Below are 23,852 nucleotides of genomic sequence, written 5' to 3' on the forward strand. Positions count from 1 at the left end.
AGGCTGTACTAACTATGTCACGTTATTTTTAGCAATTTAATGGAAAGGTTTTTTTCCTGGATGGAAGAGAACCAACAATAACATTGTCAGAGCTTCATCCTGGTGTCTAACTCATGACCTCGTGCACCATGACAGATTCAGGTTTGAGCACAAGTAGTTCCATTTAGCTTAATAACTTCTTGTATAAGAGCCCAATGCCAACGTTAAAGAATATTTCTGACTTTTTCAGTTAAGCATCATAGAATGACTTCATATCAGAGTAATGTATACATTTTTGGAACAAGTACTAGATCCTTGGTTTCAGTAAAGTATATCTTATTCCTACTAAGTAAAACTATTAAAAACTATAAAGCTATAACCTCTGTCACAATAAGACCACAATACAAGATGACCCATTTCCAAAGAGCAGACCGGATGGCAAACAAATTTATGTCGTCGTTAAGTAGGCATCTCAATTTCCCAATATTATGTAGTCTCAACTGTCATTAATCATCTGACATTCTCCTTAATCATTGGCTAATTCTTTATTAGCATTTTGCAGGAACTTTTTTGTTAAAAAAAATGTTCATAAGAGGGGCCTCGTATGGTCATCACATTCTTTGTATTGGGGAACTGCACAGAGAATAACATGGTAATTAATAAACAGGAACAGATATTTTTAAAATCAACATCATCAAACATCAGACACAGAACAAAGTGTTTTTTGAGGTTCTGCTTTAAGGGATTCTTCACAATGACAAAAATATATGACAGACTGTAAAATACTCATTCAGTACTTCAGTTTCTCAAAGTCAAAAGGATGTGAAACCAAACAGTCATGCACACATCAATAATCGTAGTATCTGTGAGATACTGCTGAGCCTATCTAATGTTAAGGATTATGCGTTTTAAATTTGCTGGTAGTGAATTAATTACATTTCTTGTAATTAATGCATCTTGTTAATTCATAACTTGTGTAAAGATTTCTTTAGCCAGCTTGTGAATTTAGCTGTTCTGACACAAAGGTAACTCAAACAAAATACAGAAAGAAACCCAGGCAACTAGAACACATAAATAAATATGGTGGGGGAAGAATTCTCAACAGTTTGCAGCATGCTTGAGTTACTGCTTTGGTGCTCAGCATGTGATGCTGAAATATGAGATTTAACAATTCACTGAGATAAAAGGGCGATTCACAGTTCCTAGAATTACCTCCATTAAAACCCCCACCAGCACCACCAGCACCACTTATTTCTGAGCATAATCTCTTCTTCAGGTTTGCTACCAACATGATAGGTATTTATGCCTTCCTGTAGATAGATAATACTCAGCTGACAAAAGGGTGAAGCATTACTGAGTTTCCTCATAAACAGCTATAATTCTGTTAAATGGGCCTTATGGCTGTTGTGGACAGACCAATAATTCTAATAATTTTCTTATTACCAGCTGCTTCTTGCCTTCAGTAACATTCATTTTCAGCCTTCAGAAGTGACAAAGAGGAAAGTCTATATTGAAAACTGACAGAAATGAACATGATAGTAAAGGTAAATTAATATATTAGCTAAAATAACAGCACTACCGTTATTGATGTGATAAATTTTGTTACTTTAAATAACAAGATGGATACCATTCTGAGAGCACTCTGGGCAACCAGAACATTAACAGGTATAGACAGGAGGTTGCAGGGTTCTGACATTTTTATTTCTAATCTTATTTCATGGGCTGACATTAGGATTTTGTAACACTCATTCAGAATCTTACTTGAAAACAGCCCTATTTTAAAGAAAGAGTTGGATAATTTACAAGACAGAAGTGGAAAATGTGGTATGTGGGATCTGAATTAATCTTGAACAAACCTTGGGATGTCAGATATATCAATTGGCCTGTACCTTGACCTACTAAATGCTAAGCCTAAAGCTGATTTAAGCCAAAAAAATATAGTCAGTGAGTATACAGACAGCATTCCAACACAGACAGAGGAAACAAGAAAAGCTTAACACCATCTTTTAGAGACCCGCTGTCAAATTATCAGTATAGTACTACAAAAAAAAAAAAAAAAAAAAAAAAAAAAAGAGCCAATAGATGAGGAATTGCTTCATACAGGCAGAAATTTTAGATGGGACATATTGGATACACAGGCAAGAGAAAAACCATGGCCTGGAAACCATCCCCAGTGCACTAAAAAAGGACACTACAATCAGTTCTCCCCATTGTTATTAGCAGCATGGGATCCTCTGCGATCTTTTCCTTATCCATAGTAGCCTGTGTGTCTCTTAAATGGCAAAAAATATTTCTCTAACGAGGCCCCATTCATAACTTAGTGACACCAGTAGAAAATTTCCAGTTGAATGCAGCAGCCTTCCGATGCAGCCCTGTCTGTAGAAAGGCTTGTTCTGAACTGAGTGTGCCAAAACAGAGACTCATCGTGATTATCCTTCATCTTGCCAAGGCTTCCGATTTCCTGTAACGGGCCCAAGCAGGCCTTGAAGTCAACTCTGACAGCCCAAATCCCCTTCCCATTTGGAACAGTAAGAAAAAAAGCATGAACAGCTACAGCTAGTTTAAACCTCTCGTCCCACCAACAGTAACAATTTCAGCTGCAGAGGGATTTTTTTCTAATGTCATGCTGCTACTGAGGGCACATGCATAATGTTTTGTTTTATTTTGGTTAATGCTTATTACTAATGTATGTAACGTGGTAGCTCATTATAAATTCAATTAAATGTTAATGTAAACATCTGCTCAACTTCATTTGTATACTGATATATCAGGCCAAGAACTAAAATCGTTACCCTGTGAGTTGCTTTTACATTATGCACCCCTCCAAGGAGAAAGGGACAAGGGAAAGGAACCTGTTATGTTGACACTGGGTAACTACAAACCTCTCTAAATCATTAACACTATAAAAGATAGCTGCTTCAAAGCAACTGAAATTAAAGGTACAACAGTTGAAACACTTCTTGTTTGACTTGGGAGTACCAATGGCTAGTAAAAGCAGAAATAACAGCCTCAAAGAGACTGCAATGGGAAGTATCACAGCATGTGGAAACAGGAGAGTGAAGCCACTTACACAGGCAGGAATGGTTACACGCACTGAACATATTCAACTTGTCAAAAAATGACATAATTCTCAGACACAGTTACAGGTCAGTTATAGAGGAGTCACCCTCAGGAAGCAGCATCTGAGTAAGGCACATAAATAATAGTTTCAGCTGTTCTAGCACATATAAGCAGCAACAGAGATGGCCAAACAAGCAACAGTACTCTTGGACTGTGCAGCGTTTTTTAAATATGTCCCTCAGTTGGAGAGATGCTAGGAATTATTAAAGCAAATGTGCTGTATTCTACCATACACCAAAGCAATTATCATCTTCCTCTGAATGTAATTGCAATGCTTGATTTCAGCCAAACTATCTAAAATTTACACAGACCTTTATAAAGCAGAAAAATATTCACCTGAACTGGTCATGGATGATAGTACCATCCATCACATCAAACACAAGGGCCATCCACAACTACCTGGTGTGCTGGAAAGCAAAAAGGGCTTCCACTATACAGTAGTCTGTGAAAGCAACAATTTCAAAATTAAATTACTGACAGATGCTGACAGATGCATACACACTGGCTGACTTACATGAGCAATGTAAGCTTCTAGCTCCCATGGAGGCACCACCCTTCTGTCAGGTGAGCAGCTGTGGGGCACGGACTTACCGGGCTCCCTAACAGTTCTGGACTGAACAATGCAACACTGCCCCAGAGGTCCTCGTGCTAGCTCAGAGGCAGCTGCATACCTGCATCACACTGTAAAGAATCACTAACACACCCCAGAAGCATTATATCCACATGCATTGTAACAACGCGTTGAACTTTAAAGCTCCAAAAGTCTTGATATCAAAAAGCTATATGCGTGAGGTTTGTTTCTCCCAGCTACCCAACTAAGTGGCTGGAAGGTCTGACAGCAAAACTCTGCTCAGAGGTTCAATCCTATTTTTCCCCTCCTTCTCCAGTACTGTGCCTTTGATTGGCAATCTCCATCAGAAGTGGTGCCATGCAGTTCTACTAGTTGTTGCTCTGCCTAATTCTTGTTAAGTCTGAGGCAAGTTAAGATTGGAGAGGAGTCGGTGTATCAGAAGAACATGTGGGTTTTCATGGTATCTACTGACCTATCGTCACTGTAGCATGTAGACTAACAAGATGGAAATGGTCAGGATAGATAGTAAACTAAAAGAAGCATTTTAGGTTTCACAGGGTATAACATTTAGAACACTGTCATAACTGTACTAATTGTGTCCCTCTTGGGAAGCTAAAATGGAGCATCAGTGGTCTCTAATGGCAATGCTGTGAAGGTTGGTGAAAATGTTAGTGGAATGATTTGAGGACTTCTAAATTAATTAAATTAGTGCTTATATAATTAATAGGATTACTCTGACTCTGCACGTTAATAGGATTTTTCCTTATCAATTCCAAGCTTAAGCGTTATGAAACTGCATGTGTCTATAAACCTCCCCCAAGAACTGCGTGAATCATGACAGTAGTCTAGTCATAATCACGAGGTGGTTTCTCTGAAAGCCCCCTTCTGAATATATTTATCTGGTGTTTTGCAACATCCTCTGAATAAAGATATACACCCAAACCACATAAATGTTTTCCAGTGTTTTCTGTACACCTTTACCCACTCTAAACTGAACTATCCAACCATATGCATTCTTTACTGAAACAGGGCTGGCATTGAACACATAATACCAAGTTGTGTCCAAGGCTACATTTAAGATTACTCTCTCTCTTTTATTTTCCTTTTTTTTTTTTTTTCTTCCCTTCAACCAATTTCCAATCCATTAAACTGCTCTAATTTTCTCTTTTCTGCAACTATTTAACTTGGATATTAACCTTTGTGGCTGGCCACAATCTCTTAAACACATTTCTTTGCAATATACTTTCCTAGGTTGTCAGAAACATTTTTCTTAGAAAAGTATGGAGAAGAAACTAATAAACCTTAGTATAGCATCTTTGCTGCCATTTTTAGCTTTTCATCAACCATGAAGCTCTCATATGAAATCTCTGATAAAATAAAAATATATTTTGGTCCAAGTACATTATTAAATCAAAGGAAAAAAACCCACAGCTGTTCATTATTTACAGCATTTACTTAGATCTCAAGTTAGATCCTGAGACCAAGCAGACCAACACAAACATCCCTGATGGTACAGTGACTCTGCCTCTATTTCCTCAGCGGAATCATCACCAAAATCTTTCATATGGATGTCTGCTTTAGGAACTTATGTCCTCTGCCAGTGTGTCCAGGAAAAAGCAAAACCATCACTATCAGGCTACTCTTTTTACACCAGATAGGAGTCTGTGCACCTCATCCACTCCCCATCCTACCTGTAGAATCTTCCAGAAACAGTTCCAATGGACCAACCAAGTCTGCTCTCCTTTTCAGTCATTCCATACCCAAGCAGAAATTTCCAATTATCTCTTCATTATAAAGGTGCAGGATCTACTATGGGAGTTGGTAATTAATTAACCCACAGATTGTGCAAAATATGTAAAATTTAAGAAAGGATGAACATCACACAAATCCTTTGGAACAGAGGGTACTCTTTTTTTCCCTAAAAAAACCAAACCCAATTACTGAAATACCCTGTTACGCCTTCTTGATCATAACTGTGGAGGTGAAAACAAATGTTCCAAAATGTTAAAGGCAGGTTGGTTCAACATATGGCCTCTATTTATTTATTTATTGTTAATTTAAATCACATGAATTATTCACACATTGTTAATTCTGCACTTCTTCCTGTTGTCTAAACCAATAATAATGGATATTCAGACAAAATCACCTTAGTTAATGTCATGGCTGTTGCTAATATTTCTGATTTTTCATGTAGAATTGTTTTCTGCTAGAAGTTTCATATATTTAAATATTCCTCTGCAGAAAGAAAAAAAAAAAAAAAGAAAAAAAGAAAAACCCAAAACAACCAAAAAACAAACCAGAAACCCAAAACAAAGCCACCTTAGCTGGGTAAGCTATGTTATACTGAGAACACTATCAACCAAACAGAAAATTCCAGGCTATGTAAATCATTCCATCTCCAGTATACTGAAGTGTTTCAGCCAGTTTATCTTATTTCACAGTCTTGCACTTTTCATTGACTGCAAACTTGGCACCCAGTTTCAATAAGTTTGAAATCCTACCACTGGTGCTCAAATACAACTCTGTGAAGGAGTTTGGTGGGCTTCGGTCTCTCCCAAATCTAGTACATGCAAAAAGTGGATTTGTTGACATTCATAAGAACGCAAGTTTCACTTTCAGTGATGAAAACTATTGTGCAGATGTTGGATTGCAAATGAGTAGTTTACCTGTAACCACAGAGACTGCTTATGTGAACCTGATTCACTTTTTTTTTCCTGGCTAGAACAGACCTTGTTAAAAAATTAAATTTAGAATTCAAATTAGAATCATATTACTGGTGACACATGTTGTTAGGTATTTAATCAAATTGATTATGAATATTAGCTAAGAGTCTGAAACAGCAGAAATGTCAAACTAGTTCTACAAAGCTCAAACTGATGACAGAAAATATTTCAGACTGATTTAGTGCATTTTCCTCTATAACATTTGTTTAAAAAGCATAGCTGCACTCCTGGGAAAAATAGAAAAAAGTTAATTAGCCCACACTTATCATTTCAAATCCACTTCAAGCAGGCCAAAAGCTGAAGTGCCAGGGAATTAAGCCATCTCATCTTAGAACCATTGCATAGAATCATAAAATGGTTTGGGTTGGAAGGGACCTTAAACATCACCAAGTTCCCACCCCCCTGCCATGGGCAGGGACACCTTCCACTAGACCAGGCTGCTCCCAGCCCCATCCAGCCTGGCCTTGAACGCTGCCAGGGATGGGGCATCCACAGCTGCTCTGGGCAACCTGTAATAGTATCTCACCACCCTCACAGTATAGAATTTATTCCTAAATCTACCCTCTTTCAGTTTGAAGCCATTACCCCTTGTCCTATCACTGCATGTCCTTGTAGAAAGTCCCTCCCCAGCTCTCGTCGGCCCCTTTATGTGCTGGCAGGCTGCTGTAAGGTCTCCCTGGAGCCTTGTCCAGGCTGAACCCCAACCCTCCCAGCCTGTCTTCACAGCAGAGATGCTCCAGCCTCTGATCATCTTTGTGACCCTCCTCTGGACTGACTCCAACAGGTCTGTGTCCTTATGTTGGGGGCCCTAGAGCTGAACACTGCATATTCACATAGAATAGGTCTTGCTAATTGTGTAGAAGAGCTGTTATAGTAACGAGGGAAGTATCTTTTTTTTTTTTTTTCTTTTTTTTTTACCTCTGTCAATAATAGCATCGATTCTTCCAAACTCTGAACAATATTTGTGAGATTGTCATAAGGACAAATCACATACAGCAACTCATCCATGCTTCTTCTTAAACCATGCACTCTTCTTTAACCTGATCCTTGCACCTTTTATATTGCTCTTTGGTAGCTGAGTACTTCTAATCACACAGACCCAAGCATGATCATGAAGTGAACTCATGAAGATTTTTCCACCTCAATTATTTGCCATTGAAGTGATTCCTAATTTCTTGCCCTGTAGTAACATAGGGATGTGGCAATGCAGAAGATCACGTGTTGTGACAGAAATGTAGGAACTAAGTAGAAAACCGCCCATGAAGGAGCTGGCTCTGCTACTAGTATATAAGTGCCTGTGTCTTTCAATAAACTGCCATTTTGCTTTCCTCTCCATGAGAGTCTGAGAGCTGATGGTCCCTCAGGTGCTGCGCTGAGGTTTGGACACGTCATAAGCTACTACACTTGCCCCTTCTTTTTTCTGCTCTTGTGCCCTTTTGCAGAAATATTTACATCTGACCTCTACACACTCTTTCAGAAACAACTCTTCTTCAATTTGCAAGGTTGTGCAGTCACTCTTCCTAGTAGAAGGGAGAAGTAGAAATAATTTTTTAAAGGATGCTTGACCTCAGCAATCAGACCACCATAGAAATTAATTAGCTTGCTGGCAGAGCTGAGTGGCATAGGACTATATTTACTATAGTTTTGTTGTGGTCTTAAAAGCAAAAAAAAAAAAAGAAAAAAAAAAAAGATTAAATCATTCAAATTACATAAACAGAAGCTGAAGTTTGTTTGATATTTTCTTCTTTGGCATAATTAGGCTTCAAAGCTCATAATTTATGCTGTAGATCCACAATGCAGTGCTATGAACATTTGATGTGAAATTAATGAACGAATAAGGAAAATCCTAACCTGAAGATCTCAGCACAGCACAGTCCCTGGAGTTTTTGTTTGTTAAGCACCAATGAGGCATAAATCTCAACTTAAGTTTTTTCCTGTGCTCTTTGTGTTCCTTGGGTTTCATCATAGTATAATTTAAGACTTGAGTAAAGAGCATGTGGAGAGCTTTAGAGGCTGCTGCTCACGTTAGCAAAGGCTGAGCAGATGCCCAGATTCAATTCAGCAGGGGTCGTTCATATGCTTTGCACTGAGCAGATATTCTTTTTTTCATTTCAGAGTATCTGAACGAGTCACAAGAATTTCTAGTTGGAAAAATACACTACCCCATAGAAAGGGATAAAGGAAAAAGGAAATACTTTAGTTCGGTCCAGGAAGATGAGGTGACTACCCAAAAATTCAGAAAGAAAAACCAAGTCAACTTTGGGGAGAAATTTTACAACTTGTTCCTTGCAAATCATGAAATCATGCTTCCAGGTAGCTTTTTTTTTTTTTTTTTTTTTTTTAATCCAGCTGTTCACACAGCTTAGGGGACTGCAGATTTATTGAAAATAGGCAATTAGCAGCTCTGGCTTTTATGTTGACTCAGGGGTCTGGCTTGCTCCTCTGCTTCCTGGACAGTTCACAGTGACTGTACATTGGATATAATCAGGTGCAAGGCAACAAACTCTCCAGTCAGAAAGCTCAGGCTTAATAAGACTTGCTTACATTCAGTTTCCACTGTTATGTGTAGACCGGGGCACGTGGCTCGAGCATCTTGGCTCTGTGAACGTGAACCAGCAGCTGAGCAGTTACCACAGGCAATACAGGAACAGCCTCCAAGGGAGAACGGGCTGCCAGGAACCAGAGCTGACAAGCCTGCTTGTCGGATCTGTAAGAAACAAGGTTTCAGTTCAAACAATATGTCCCATAATAATCCTCCAAATTCAGCACACTTTTCAGAAGAACCCCACTGAGAAAAAGCCTCGATCAGCTCCAGCTCTTAATGTTCAATATTTAGAAGTAAAACAGCTTTTCCTGTGTCTTAGGAACAGCGTTCCCAGACAAGCAGGTTTGTAGCGTATAGACAATACAAAGCAGCAAACATCTGAATTGCACCTCCTACCACTTAAAGACTGTCAAATATTGCCCGCTGAAATCCATAAAGGACCTGGGTTGGAACATAGCCTGTACCACTCACTGGCAGGGCAAAGCCCTTTCTGGAGGCTGCTGCCATTTTCCAGCCAGACTACATTTCTCAGTGAGTGAAAAAAGGCACATTCCAGCACGGCAAAACAGTTTGCAAGTGCGATGCACTGTAGGTTAAAGTGCCTGCAGGAAGAGGCTTACACTATTCCTATCCCTATAACCAACTTACTATCTCAAATCTTCTCATAATTCTACAGCCAAAGTAATTCTTCCAGGCAACAGTGTACAAAAGGAGCATATTATTCAAAGCATGCGTTCAAAGACAGGCATGAAGAACCTGCTCTCATTTATGAGAGAAGGCAAAGACAGCCCCACGCAGCTTCCCTGTGTTTGCCCCACCGGTTTTTCATTTTTTCAATGTGCATTTTCAATGCATCTCTTTAGTACCATTGTGGCCACAGATAAAACCTCCTCTGCTTGTATGTGCTTGGTAAAAAAGAAAACAACATGAAGCCAAGTGTATTACTGGCACATTAATTTTTCCCTTCTAATGTCTATTTTATCATATGTCTGTAAATAAAGACATTTTAAAATTAATTTATTGTTCTTCTCATGTGTTTCTGATTCAAAAAATCTGACTTGAAAACGGAGGTTTCCAGTTTATTTTTAAGTAGATCCAAAGCAAATCGGTGTTTTTTCATGCATTTTGTCTACTGAGAAACTGAATCAACTTGAGCAGAAACACACTAAAAAGTAACATGAGAAGAATACAGGAAAAGGGAAAAAATGGTTTGATAATTACCACAGATATATATTGACCCTATTATTAATCTCTGATGTTATTCACAAGACAGAGTAGCAAGCTTATTAGCAAAAATGTAACCTTATTTTTATTTGTAATAATTATTTTGCACTTATTTGCAGTGAAGAGATGACAAAGTAACATGGATTTTGTACATCTGTCTTATGGTTTAGGTGATTAAACACTGGGAAAGCACCAAGCACAGATGGATTACAAGCAGTTATACAAACGCATATTTGATCTTGTATTAAAGTGGAAGTTCTAAAATTTGAACCTCAAGTGCTAATTACATATTTCATCTCACTACAAACTGGAAACAAAACATCACCATCTGGAAAAAGTCCATGATCTGTAACTTTGCATGATATTCTGGTTTCATTATTATTACTTCTGGTGCCGCTTCATAGATTCAGGTAACAATGTTTAGTAATAGCAGTAAAGTCTTCGGAAAAAAATTATCCCAACAATCATTTCTCAACTCATTTCCTTTCATTCCCTGTCCTGGCAGAATCCAGTGATCTCATTAATTTTGAAAACTCAAATTCTTGTATCCTTTTTTGTTTCTGGTGGAGCACTGAACCATTCTAAAGAACAAGGCATTTGAGAATTTCACCAAATAATAGATTTGATTAACAAGAGAAAACAATAAATGAAATTCAACATAGAAATTACTTGTTTCAAAGTAGCCATTTTAAAAAGTTCCTTGGGCACTGCCTAAGACAAATTCAGTGGACAGCTTAAACATCTCCGCTAGTGACTTTTATGTGTATTTCAACACATACCTGGTAAGTACCAAAGGTCATTGGTATGGTCACAATTTCTGTTTTAAATGATTCTATTAAATCCTACTGTTTAGGTTAAATAGTTTAGCTAACTTGTACTATCTTCAGGTAGAAGAAATTCATGGATCCATGATTGCACTCTATCTAATTATGCTGAAAAGTAGGTTGACAGTGACTTATTTTAAGGAAAGCATGCTGAAAGTAAACTGTTTGTCCTGAACTGAAGATCATGCACTTGAGATGAAAAGAAATGTTATACCTTTTTTTTTAGATTTTCTATATTTGAGGTGAGTCACTTAAAATTTAAATTAATCCACTTTTCAGTTTCTCTGTCATACAGCAGAGCTCCTGATTCTAGATCTGTGCAGTAAGGAATGGTGTTAAGTCCCTGGGAATCATTTTGAAGTTTTTTCATGTTGCAAATTGACATGACAATGACAGAGCAGTATTATCGTGGAAATAAATGTAAAAAAATATAAAATGTGTAAAGATATATATTGTAACACCTACACTCCTCATATACTGAGGAAATACAGACATTTTTACATAACGATGTGGCATATCTAAATAATGAATAAAATCAGAAACTTTTTAGAACTAGAATTCTACAAAATAACAGAGATAGCCTACAATATATAGGTTTAATTTTTCTCCCTTAGATTCTACACAACAGCGTATCCTTGGCATAGTGCCATCACTTAAAATCAAACACATGATGTGTAGACTGAATGCTCTTAAAAACATTTCTAAAGGAACACAAATTAAAGGATTCCACATCTTCTCTTCTGTACAAATGAAAAGACTTCACAGTATAGTAGAGCAGGGTTAAAAGCAATACAAGGATGCTGCTGGAGCTATAAGCAATAATAAGATACACAGTATAACCGTCACATAGACAAATTGTTTACATGCAGCAGAAACGAAAGCTGCCAGAAAATCCATTAATATTCCTAGCTACTTTTTTTTAACCAGCTCTCACCTGGTTTTGATCATGTTCAAACATCTGTTCTTGGCATGAAGTAGCAGATGATAATTCAAACTTCTGTCATATAAAATAAGTTTGCCATAATAAATTCCTAATTAGTCCTTTTTATGTTTTAATTGTCAATTTGCCCCTCAGGCCTCGAGGACCACAATTTACGCTAAACTTCATAACAGTTTTTAACACACAGTCTTATATTATTTTTTTCTTTCATTTAAAATCAACAGCATTTTAATTCACTTCTCAGAGCACAACATTTTTTAAAATGTTACTTACTTTCCTATCTGGTCATTCATACTTCAATAACAAACAACTGTCATGTATGACACATTTTTGCTAGCTCATTATTTTAATCTTTGAAAGTAATTTTATTATTGAAAAATTACAATTTCTGTATTTTATTTCCACTTGCAGATAATATTGATCTAAATTTTGTTTCATGCTGAAGATACTTTCTGTGACTACCTGCAAAACCGAAGAGGAAGAAAGCTCTTCAAAGAGAAGAATAATTGCACATATAGATTGTATTCTGCTTCTCCAAAAACCTCTCGATAGGCTATCTCAGGAGTCATGTCTTTATTAATTTCCTTTTGTCCCCTGTCCTGGAAGGACCTCACTTCCAGAAAATGCACGTTTCTGTGGCATTTATGACCAAGTTTGGTTTGGAGCACTGAAGGCCAGTTATCAGCTAGGTCAGCTAGATTCAATGGCATGTAATCAATTTGTAACGTATTATATTACAAAATTACATAACAGAGGACAAGACCTCAACTGGTTGATGCTAGGCATGATTCTGGATCCTTGCATGGAAGTTCTTTCTCTTCATGGCTAACTTTGCCGTAGGCTGATAAGCCACTCGGGTTTCAAATTCAGTAGATATCCCCACGTCAGAAGAAGAAATATATGGAAATACAGAAGAAAAAACGTTCCCTCTCCAAATCTCAAACTCAAAACATGGTAATCATAAAAACTTCCTCTGTTCCAGAATCCTTGTGATGAAGGCCAGCCTTCAAGCACTTGGAATTCAGCTGATGTGGTGAAATATATGTTTAGCATAAAGTACACAGGCTGTGTTGTATTCAGAGTGTTAAATACTTTGGAATGACCCCAGGAATACATTAGCAGAGAATGTAAGATAAAGAATGTTACTGTGATGTAGGAGTGGCTCTGGAAAAGGAAATCATAACACACTCTGAATTTGAACGAGCTGTAACTGCTGAGAGGCCATGAGAATCCCTTCCAGCTAGACCACAATGCAACAGTATAGGCTTCAGAAGAAGAACAAGGTGGGTGCCGCTACATCTCCAACTACAATGAATGTATCTGACATCCCATCTGAGGCTAACAAAAGCACAGGTTTCAATTTCTACAACTTGCAAACTCAAAAATAGCATAATTAAATATTTTAATTTACAGCTATTATCTGCCACAGTTGCACCATTTGCTCTTGCGGTGCTTTTAAGATTTTGAGCAGCACACTAGTCGCTAGAGACTGCGGGTGTGTTTCAAATAAAATTGTGTTGTTTTGTGGGTTCCAGGACACACATTCCAGTGCTACTCCTCGGCATTTTTATTTACAGAACCAAATTTTCTTACTTTTCTTAAACTGTCTTTTAACCTAGATATTCTGCAAAGTATATATGAATTCCTGAGTTTACAAGTGCAAAACTGTAGCTTGAGTATTTGTGGTGTATTTACCTCATCACAGGATAATGCTGCCAAGTGAGTCGGTAGATTCAGTACAATCCATTCAAGGTGAACAGCCAATCCAAGCAGTGTTTTCCACCAAGTAAAAACTAGTAATCATCAACAAAAATGGAATATGCATTTAGTCTGGCCAAAATTATCTCTGTACACACCTACACCGGCTAAATTCCCTTTCTGTATCCTGATAAGCACCACAGTTATATATCTAATGAATGCTGTAGTAAACCAGAACGATCTGGCACCAGACTTGCTTCTCATGGCTATTGGACATCCACTATCTTTAAGAGGATGTTTATTATGAAATTCAAAGGCATAATGACAATTTATGTAGACATACTGTTGCTGACTTTAAATTAGCTGTCTTTGCGGCAGACGGCAGTGTTGCTATGGCAGCATTGCAGGCCACAAAACCGGCCTAAGTTCAGGTTTCTAGTGTCCCTTAAATTCTTTGTTGCCATGGCTGCACTGCTATAAGTACTAGCTAATTTAGCAAGTTATAATCTGACTTTATGCATTGCAATCTGTTTTTTAAATTGCTCTATAAGCCTATTCCGAAACTGTGAGGACAAATTCTAGGAAGTAGTTTTGCCTACTATTCCCCAGTCTTCCTAAATGGGATGCTGGCTGAGAAACCAGATCGGCACGATCTCCTGAAAAATAAACAAATGCCATTCATACAACTCACACGCTTAGCTTACCATATTTCTTAGTAGAAACGCTATCTGACCATACGTAGGAAAAGCCACTGGTGTTTACTTCCCTCTATCTGCATTTCATCTAGTTCATGCGTTCACCGTAACAATTGGTATTACCATGTGTGAAACAATGTGTTTCAGTGAAACAAGTATCAAGATCTAGTGTGTAGGAAAAGGGGAAAGTTTTCTTTGCTTTAAATATCCAAATAATCAAATAACTCTATAGGGAAGTCAGGAAGAAGATATGCCACAGTCCACAGGATCAAACAAAATAAGGCTAATCTCTGGAAACTAATTTTTGGTTTGTTTGCTTTTAGTTAGTAAATCTCAAACTTGACATGCCACCTAATAAATGCAATTTACCATCAAATTCAGAATATCAGAACATCCAAACTGATATAAAGCAGATAAGATCTGTAGCTTTTCAAACTGTAGACTGCAGGAAAAAGAGGGAAAATGAGAAGAACATCAATATTCTTCCTTACCAGAAGATTATGATAATATTAGCCAGATAAGATTCAGAGGTATTACAAGATATAAGAGCATCAAATTGGGTTAATTTTCCCTCAGTTTTTACTTCCCAAGTGTTCACAACATTACTGTCGCTATTAGTAGCATTACTGACTCCTGAGTGCACTGAGTGACTTTGATTTTGGACTGAGTATTTTCTTTGATAATTTCTAGCAAAGTTTAGGATGCAACACACCATGCTTATACAGTCCCATATCTGTTTAAGGTGTCAAAAAATGGATCTGCTGCTAGAAAAATCTTCATGAATAATGGGAGTCTCAGTCTTTCTAATTGATGAGATTTGAGTTTGAGATTAAATTACTTTCCATAATTATTCCAAAATTACTCCACTAAAAATAGTTTGTAACAAAACTTTTATCCTTTTGTCTACTTTTTCTTTCCTCTCCCTAAAAGATCATAGTTCTAAATCTGAGGAAAATCATTCCTAATCTAAATGTTTACAAAATATTTTTTTGTTTAAAAATAATGTGCAATTGTTTTTAAACATTACTTTTTAATGGATATCAAGACAACCAGCTTTAAAATGCATGTGTTCATAGCATTGCCTATGTTGTAGAGAATATAAACTACTCATAAATTATCTTTTTTTGCTAAAGTTATGTCAAAAATTCTGCATGACAAATCACTGCAGAACTGCCACTTCCATTTCTAAATAAAAATACAGGTTAATCCTTTTAGAAGAGAGCTGATCAGTATTTGTTGCTCATATCATAAATGCACTTGTTTCCATTAATTATGCTTTCTCCCTTGCTTAAGCATCATGACAATAACTTTGCTATACACAGTATGATTAACAAGCATGAAATGTCTTTGTAGGGCACCATGAAGGTCGCTTCCCCACTTGTACAGTTCAGCGTGTGCTTAGGTGTAAAATAATTAGCGTACAGTAGTGTCTTAAGACACAGTCTTCTAAGGAAAGGGAAACCTCATATTTGACCCAGACTCCCTCTTTCCCTTTAGGATAATTATACCTTTTCTTTTTACAGCTTATCTTTCTGATGCCTCTCGTTTACTGGACCATATGCTATGTCAGGGTTTTATAAGTGTTTCTCCTGTTGTGCAAGAAAAGTTTCAGCTTCCTTCCTCTAAGACTGAATCTCAAAAATCAAGAAAACTTATTCACTGTTGTCTGTATTTATAACCTAATGCTGCAGACTATAACCTTGGAAAAATAAAACAAATGCAGCATTATAAAACACATCATTTTATTCTTCCCACTAAACAATATGAAATTTCTTTTTCTTTACCAGCGCTGGCAGATAGAAAATTTACTTAGATCTAACATTCCTTCACGTATCCACAGAGGCCAAAGCAACCAAAATAATTATGGAGAAATAGATCAGTATTTAAAATAAGAGATATAAAGGTGAGCTTACTTCAATTTTGAGGTAGAAATATTTCGAGGCTAATTCAATAGGAACTGAGAATAAGGTTATCCACATCATGAAATGGTTTGTGTTGGAAGGGACCTTAACATCACCTAGTTCCACCCCCCTGCCATGGGCAGGGACACCTTCCACTAGACCAGGCTGTCCAAAGCCCATCCAACCTGGCCTTGAGCAACTTCCAGGGATGGGGCATCCACAGCTCCTCTGGGCAACCTGTTCCAGTGCCTCACTACCAACACAGTGAAGAATTTCTTCCTAATATCTCACCCAAATTTACCTTTTCAGTTTACAGCCATTCCCCCTTGTCCTATCACTACAGGCCCTTCTAAAAAGTCTCTCTCTAGCTTTCTTGTTGGCCCCTTTAGGTGCTGGAAGGCTGCTATAAGGTGTCCCTGGAGCCTTCTCTTCTCCAGGCTGAACCACCCCAAGTCTCTCAGACTGTGTTCATAGGAGAGGTGCTCCAGCCCTCTGGTCATCTTTGTGACCCTCCTCTGGACCTGCTTTAACAGGTCTGTGTCCTTTTTATACTGGGAACTCCAGAGCTGAACACTGCATACTCCAGGTCGGATCTCACAAGAATGGAGTAGGCAAAGCCAGCTGGCCATGCTTCTTTTCATGCAGCCCAAGATTTGGTCAACTTTCTGGGCTACAAGTGCACATTGCTGGGCCATGTTGAGCTTCTCATCCACCACCACCAAGTCCTTTTCCTCAGGGCTGCTCTCAATCCATTCTCCACCCAGCCTGTATTGATACTAGAGGTTGCCCTGAACCATGTGCAGGACCTTGCACTTGGCCTTGTTGAGATTCATGACGTTTGCACAGGCCCACCTCTCAAAACAGTCAAGGTCCCTCTGGATGTATCTTAATTCTTATTCTGCTACTGCTTGAAAAATGGTAAGAGAAGGCTGACTCTTCATGTGTTTCTCTAATTCCCTGAATGTCATACTCTCCACTTTCAAAGCTACATCTAAGATACTGACTTCCTTGAAAAAGACTATCTAATAAAAAAAAAAAAAAAAAAAAAAAAAAAGTTGTAAAAAACAAGATTTGTTTCTTAAGAATTTCCTAGAATGACATCTAAGAGCTTCCCGTTTCTTACACTGTGCTGGTCTTGGCTGGGATAGAGTTAATTTTCTTCATAGTAGCTCATATGGTGCTATGGTTTGGATTTGTGCTGGAAACAGGGTTGATAATACAGAGATTATTATTTTTTTGTTATTGCTGAGCAGGGCTTGCACAGAGCCAAGGCATTTCTGGCTCCTCACACTACCCCACCAGTGGGTAAGCTGGGGGTGCACAAGAAGTTGGGAGAGGACACTGCTGGGTCAGTTAACATCAGCTGACCCAAGGCATATTCCATACCATATGAGATTATGTTCAATATATGAAGCTGGGGGAAGAAGGAGGAAGGGGGGGGGGGTGGGGGGTGGGGACACACACAACACATTCAGAGTTATTCTCAAGTCACCATTATGTGTGATGGAGCCCTGCTCTCCTGGGGACAGCTAAACACCTGCCTGCCCATGGGAGGTGGTGAATGAATTCCTTGTCTTGCTTTCTTTTCATGCACGGCTTTTGCTTTACCTGTTAAACTGTCTTTATCTCAACCCACAAGTTTTCTCACTTTTACCCTTCCAATTCTCTCCCCCATCCCACTGTGGGGGGAGCGAGCGAGCGGCTACGTGGGGTTTAGCTGCCAGGTGGGGTTAGACCACGATATACAGAAACATATATTGGAATTAATATGACTACTAGTAATCTAAGTGAATGCAGCAAAAAGAAACTGAATGTAGTTAATAAAGAACAATCTCTGAATCTATCCACTTCTGAAGTGGAAAGGCTTATTCTGAGGGCATCAGGAAAGCCCAGACAAAGGATAAGCAGTAGCAGAGCAAATGGTAAAGGTAAACTGGAGCTCAGCAAAACCATTTCACCCTATAAATGTAACCACTGTCAAAAAAACAAGAGTTCTCTATCATGTTTTCCAAGTCCATTATGAGCTTAAAATAATCAGGAACAGTGGATAGAATTAAATTAGTGAAAGACTATGCAGAAAGACATATTATTCCTTTTTGCTATTTCAGAAAAGATATTGCTAAGCAAGTTGAGTCAGAATTTCTACCCTGATTTACTGATTTCACCTTAATTTGGCTGAGTTACAATAACAGACACACAAAAATAAAGAGATATAGCTCTCCTCCTGCTTTATGTCATGTGTATAGGTAAGTATCAGGGTAGAAAAATACATGCTTACTTCTGAGACATTTACTTTTGGTTGTCCTTACATTAATGACTAAAATAAATTAGGTGACAATAGCCCTCCTGTCCTTTTGTAAAATGAGAAGGAAGCCCACATCTATTAATTCTTGTGTTAAAAGAGCTGTTAGGTCTCTCATATCAGATCTAGTGAAAGCTGGCCCAGCAAAGCATTCCTGATTTCCATCTGTGGGAAGATTTTTTCCTCACAAAAGTTGCTTCCCAACGAGACAGTTTGGTTGTATATTGAAGGTCTTAAAAAGGTCAGCTTCCAAACAAGTGTCTGATGAGAAAACCCAGGGTACAGAAAGGAAGGAAAAAAAATCCTGACTACTGTACTAATCTCGCTGTCTCTGCTCCTGACTCACCACTGAACTGCTGGTAGAAGGTTTCACATTATATATGTGACCTCCTGGTAGGTCCAGTCCCCTGCTGTGCTCAGCAGGGATGAAAACAGATTTGGCATCCACCCTGCCCTTTGAGGCTCCCAGGATCTTTCTTACCCCTGCAATACAGAAACCCAGTTCTTCTGCTGGGAATGGAAAATAACAGGAATACAACCATCCCTACCCTCTTCTCCAAAGTCAGTCTTGGAATCCTAGTGGTGGCCCAGGGATGTTATTGGAATGAGATCTCTGTAACTTTTCTCATGCAAATCCAGTACGTGAAAGCTGTATACAAAGCAATGAGATATAAAAATGTAAACATTATGTGATATAAATAAATTACAACAAGATAGTGGGCAACATTTATCACACCCTCAACTTGCATAAAGACTGTGATTGTGCCACTTCCCAGCGAACATCGCCTACCCAAACCTTGTGGAAAATAGAATGCAGTTTATGGAATGAAACTGAAAATCTTCCTGACAGTGACATGTAAGAGGCCCCCCAGTTCAGTGTGACTTCTCAAGTTTGCACTTATTATCCAACTACATATCCTCTGTACAGAGAGGTAGAGAGAATCAATGAGCTACAAGATTTATCTCAATCCAGTCATTTATGGATTAAACAGGACTACTGGAACAAAGATTGCCTCATTTTCAAGCTTTTTTTCTAATAGTAAACCTAAGCAAACCTGAATTAGACTTCCCCAAAGTAAAGCTGCAGAGATACACTTTTTCACATTCTCCTTTGTTCCTTCAAAGCATACCTGGATTTTATTATTTAACAGAGTATTGAAGATAACCTAATAAAAAGTTAATGTAATTATTTTGCTGGTTTTATCCTTCATGGTAAAGTTTCTGATACATATTGTATTCGATGTATTCCTAAAGTTCTTTTGAAGAGTTCCAGTCTGTAATCACCATGACACAGGGGACTGATATCTCCATTACAGGTTACTGGCTCTGCCATAGGTAATCTGGGAAAGCAAAAGCGTATAAAGCAGCCTTAGCTGGCCTGCCTGACTTCCTGCTACCGGGCAGAATTAATCCTTGCTGAAAGTAGTTAGTTCTTAGTCAGAGTCAATGAGTGCTCTAAATACTGGACTCAGATAACAATAGGAAAAATGTGTAAATGCAGCAAACTGTAAAAAGATCTAGAACACAGCAACAGAGCCTTATTATCTAGCCTTATTCCTCATGATAGCCCATTCTTTCACTTCCTTGCTTAATTAACAGGATCTATTTATACTAGCTCATGGAAATGTAATATACCTGGCTATGAGTGTCTTTTCTTAATTACGCCATTGTATTTCTCCCTCACAAGATGCATTGTTCTCTTGTTTTGGCACCCAGAACAAAGGCTACTTAAGACAAATGGAAAGACTGCCACAGATGTCAGTATGTTCTGTATCAGGCCATTAGTAAAGCCACCTTTTTGGGAAAATGGGAAAACAAATGTATCCTTTTTCCGATATTTGTATCTATTGTTAAGCATTGTGTAATTACTTGCACCAACACTTGTCACAAAAATTAAGACAACAGATGTGACAAATTATACTGTGAGAACAATAATATCTTCTATCCCAAGAGCTGAGGAATGTTGTAGAACACGTTTAAATTTAATTGAGAAAAGAACTGTTAATGGTGATGGATGTGGATGTTCATTCACATTAAATTATTAGAATGAAAGAAACAGAAAAAAAGTGAAATTTAGTTTTGAAGGAGCTACTCAATATAGTGAGAGCATCAGAATCACAAAGCACATTGTGCCCAGTACAATGGTGCAGAGGAGTACAAAACTTGACTGTAAATTCAGATGTGCAAGGATTAACTCTGGGTTTATAAAGTGCTTAGCAAAGGGATCTCTGTATGTGAAGAATCTCTTAGGGTGTCATTATACAAACGATTATCTGTAGGTGATGGAAAAGGAAACTAGCAGCCACAGACACCACACACCCTTCTACACGTACTAGCAGAAACTGGGTGATTATGTTAGCCAAACTGTAGATTTACGCCTGTCAGAAGTGAAGTTTTTCTGTTCTCTGTACAGACTCGTTACAGGTCCTGTATTACTGGCATGGCCAACTGAGGAGCCAGAGAGTGACTTGTTGTCACAGTGCAATCCCATGCCCATTACTGCTGCTGAGTCACTGGTTAGCATCAATTTGTTCCTCTCTGCCAGCCAGGTATGGGAGTTTACAAATAGATAAGTCTCACAGGTGAGACTTTGAGATTAACATGTTGAGGTGCTGTAGCATCAAGTAACCTTACTGTTCCTTCCTGAAAGATAAAAATCAAACTATACGAGAATCTTGCACTTCAATAAAGAAAATTCCTAGAAAGCAGTGAGATGCATATAAACACATAACAGTGAACATTTTAGGGAGTTAAAAAGCTATCTGAATTGGATAACGTTCACCAGTTCATTGATGTGTTTCCTCTTTTGCATTTTCATGTGACAATACTCCAGGATTAAAGTTATCTTGCAAAAAGATGACAACTCCAGCTTGCTTTTACCTTGTTTAAAGATAATTATTCCATTTCTTCATAAGCTGGCATGTAGTCTGCAAACTCATATCTCACATTTCACCAGAAAGTGAATGTTCATCACCACTGCCTTTCACTTGCATAAGTGTTTCTTACCCAGTATGTGCAGTCTTCTCATTACACTACTGCACTGGTCAAAAGCCATCCTATATAAAGAAATCCATAGGTGCAGGGCTGTTTAAACCAAAGCAAAAGAAGTAATTATCATAAATTCCACAATTCATTACCTCAAAAAAACCAAACCCACACTACCGTGGAAGAACTGATGCTCTAAATTCTCATTAGGTTTGGTCAAAGGAAGTAATTTTTATAAAAAAAAAAAAAAAAAAATTCTTTTCTAAACTTTTAATAGATCTTAGGTGCAGCTAGATCCAATCTTAATCTCAGACTTGGTCAACTGTTTATATGTAAAGGAATATAAGGAATATTCACAGTTTAAGGCTGATCATAGGATTTTAACAGCACTTAATCATTGACCAATTTATCATTTACAAAGTGAATCAAATAAGAATTACTTAAATTATTAAAGTGGTTTAACTATGGATTCAAAATGGTAATACTATACTTATTAGAAAGTTACTAAATTAATTCACACACACATGCACACAGACACATAGAAACAGAAATATAGAGATACATATGTATAAAGATATATATACCTGCTAAAAGTTCCACTTGAGCTCAGTGAAATACTCATGTCAAATGCTTTTGCATTTTTCAACAGGCAAAAGGTTGAGCCTAGAGAAGCAGGAAAATCAGCCCAGGCTCCACTGTCAGCTCTCAGCAACAATCCCACTAGTATCACAAACTGGGGAGTTCCCGGGCTCCGAGGGGCATCCCAGTCAGGGAGATGCTGCTCGCAGCGCTCTGCAGTCCAGGAGAGCTCGGAGGGCCTCACATAGGACTGCTGCTTACAGGTTCAGAGATGATTGGCTTTAGTCATCAGTAATTTTCCATCCTGGCTGCAATCCGAGTCAGTAATTAGTGGATTTTTTTTTTTTTTTCAAATATGACTGTGCTATTGTACCACTCTGAGTCCTAGTAAAGTGTTCCCAGGCTTGTTAAGGGATGTTATGGTCCAGAAGGAACACTTCAAGGCTAGCAGGTGGTGATGGTGTTCAGATAAGGGATGTTTCTGGTACAGCTAGTGCACTTTCCCACCTCAGCCGTGCAAGAGTTGCTCGTACAGTCAAGGGACACTTAACTGCCCAACTCCTTACACAGAGGCCAACGCCTAACAGGGAGTTCCGAGATCACACAGCAGCCCAGGGAGGAGGAGACATACATTACCACACTCATCTGGTTTTCTGGTTTCACATACGTAATTACTGTAGGTTAGCACTACGATAGCAAGCAGTAAATTCGATGTTGATTCCCTAAACAGGAGAAAAATATGGCTTTATAATCTCTCATGGCACAAGGCCTGGGCATGTGGATGCGTATGTTGTGGGGTTCCTACTCAAACCCTGGTACTAATGGGAGGCATTTGCAGATGGTAAAGTCTTACTCATTTTGCTCAGGCTCTTCTGTTGCATATTATGTACTATGAAGCATACATTTTTAAATGATCAGCTATTATGAAGACAAAAACTGGTCAAGATTTAGCTTTCTTACTGCTTTCTTTTAGCAATATATTACTATTAACTAAAAGCTCTATCAATATTTGATCCCAGTGGTAGCAAGTTTTCCTCCAGAACAGGAGTTTATTCATTAAAAGCATCTAATAATTAGTACAGACATTATTAGGAAGAAAATAATGTTGTCGGTTTCCACAAAAGACTGCATATAGCATGGCTTATAAACTGTCTCCATAAAAACAAGTTTATAACATGAAGAATTTTTCACCAATACTGCAGAAATCCAGAAATACTTAGGCAAGATTGACCAGCAATCCCTTCCAAAACCAAAGAGCACACTGTTATGACCACTTCTAGTTTGTTGCAGCGTTGACATTTCTATTAAGGAATTCCATTTTACCAGAACATTCTAAATACTTGCTAGTGTTCAAAATTCAGGAAGTCGACTACAGGATGGTTCTTTCCCACTAAACAATTTTGAATCAATAATGCACATTTGAGCATAAACTAAACATTTCATAAGTTACTTACTGATAAAGGAAATTTCCCTCTTATGCATTCTTTTCTCCTCCAGGAGACGAGTATCAAAAAAATGCTTTAGTAGTGCGCTCATCACGACATTCTGCCTTAAGCAGAAGTCTAACATTTCAAATTATGGTCAGGATGCTTTCTTGGCTGAAAAACAGAAGCATAAAATATTGAATTGTTAACATTTTTGATGGGGTATGATGTGAAACCCCTCTCTCTCTCTCTCTCAAGGAAAAACATCGTTGTATATTTAAATACTGGTATTCTCTTTGAGGCAATGTTTTCCTTTGAGGACTTCTAAGCAAATATTTTGTC

The 23,852-nt window shown here is 38.0% G+C and overlaps 1 long non-coding RNA gene across 2 annotated transcripts in view; it reads right to left on the bottom strand.

Moving 5' to 3' along the window:
* LOC121097581 overlaps positions 1–22,246 on the bottom strand; it is a 64,859-nt gene extending 42,613 nt beyond the window's left edge. For both annotated transcript variants that reach the window (XR_005831010.1, XR_005831009.1), the window contains exons 1-2: positions 22,092–22,246; positions 8,938–9,100 (exon numbers count right to left, since the gene is read on the bottom strand). This is a non-coding gene — a long non-coding RNA (uncharacterized LOC121097581). The remainder of the gene's footprint in view (positions 1–8,937; positions 9,101–22,091) is intronic.
* Positions 22,247–23,852: the final 1,606 nt, after the last annotated feature.

This window comes from Falco naumanni, chromosome 14, assembly GCF_017639655.2.
Source record: "Falco naumanni isolate bFalNau1 chromosome 14, bFalNau1.pat, whole genome shotgun sequence".
Lineage (NCBI taxonomy): Eukaryota > Metazoa > Chordata > Aves > Falconiformes > Falconidae > Falco > Falco naumanni.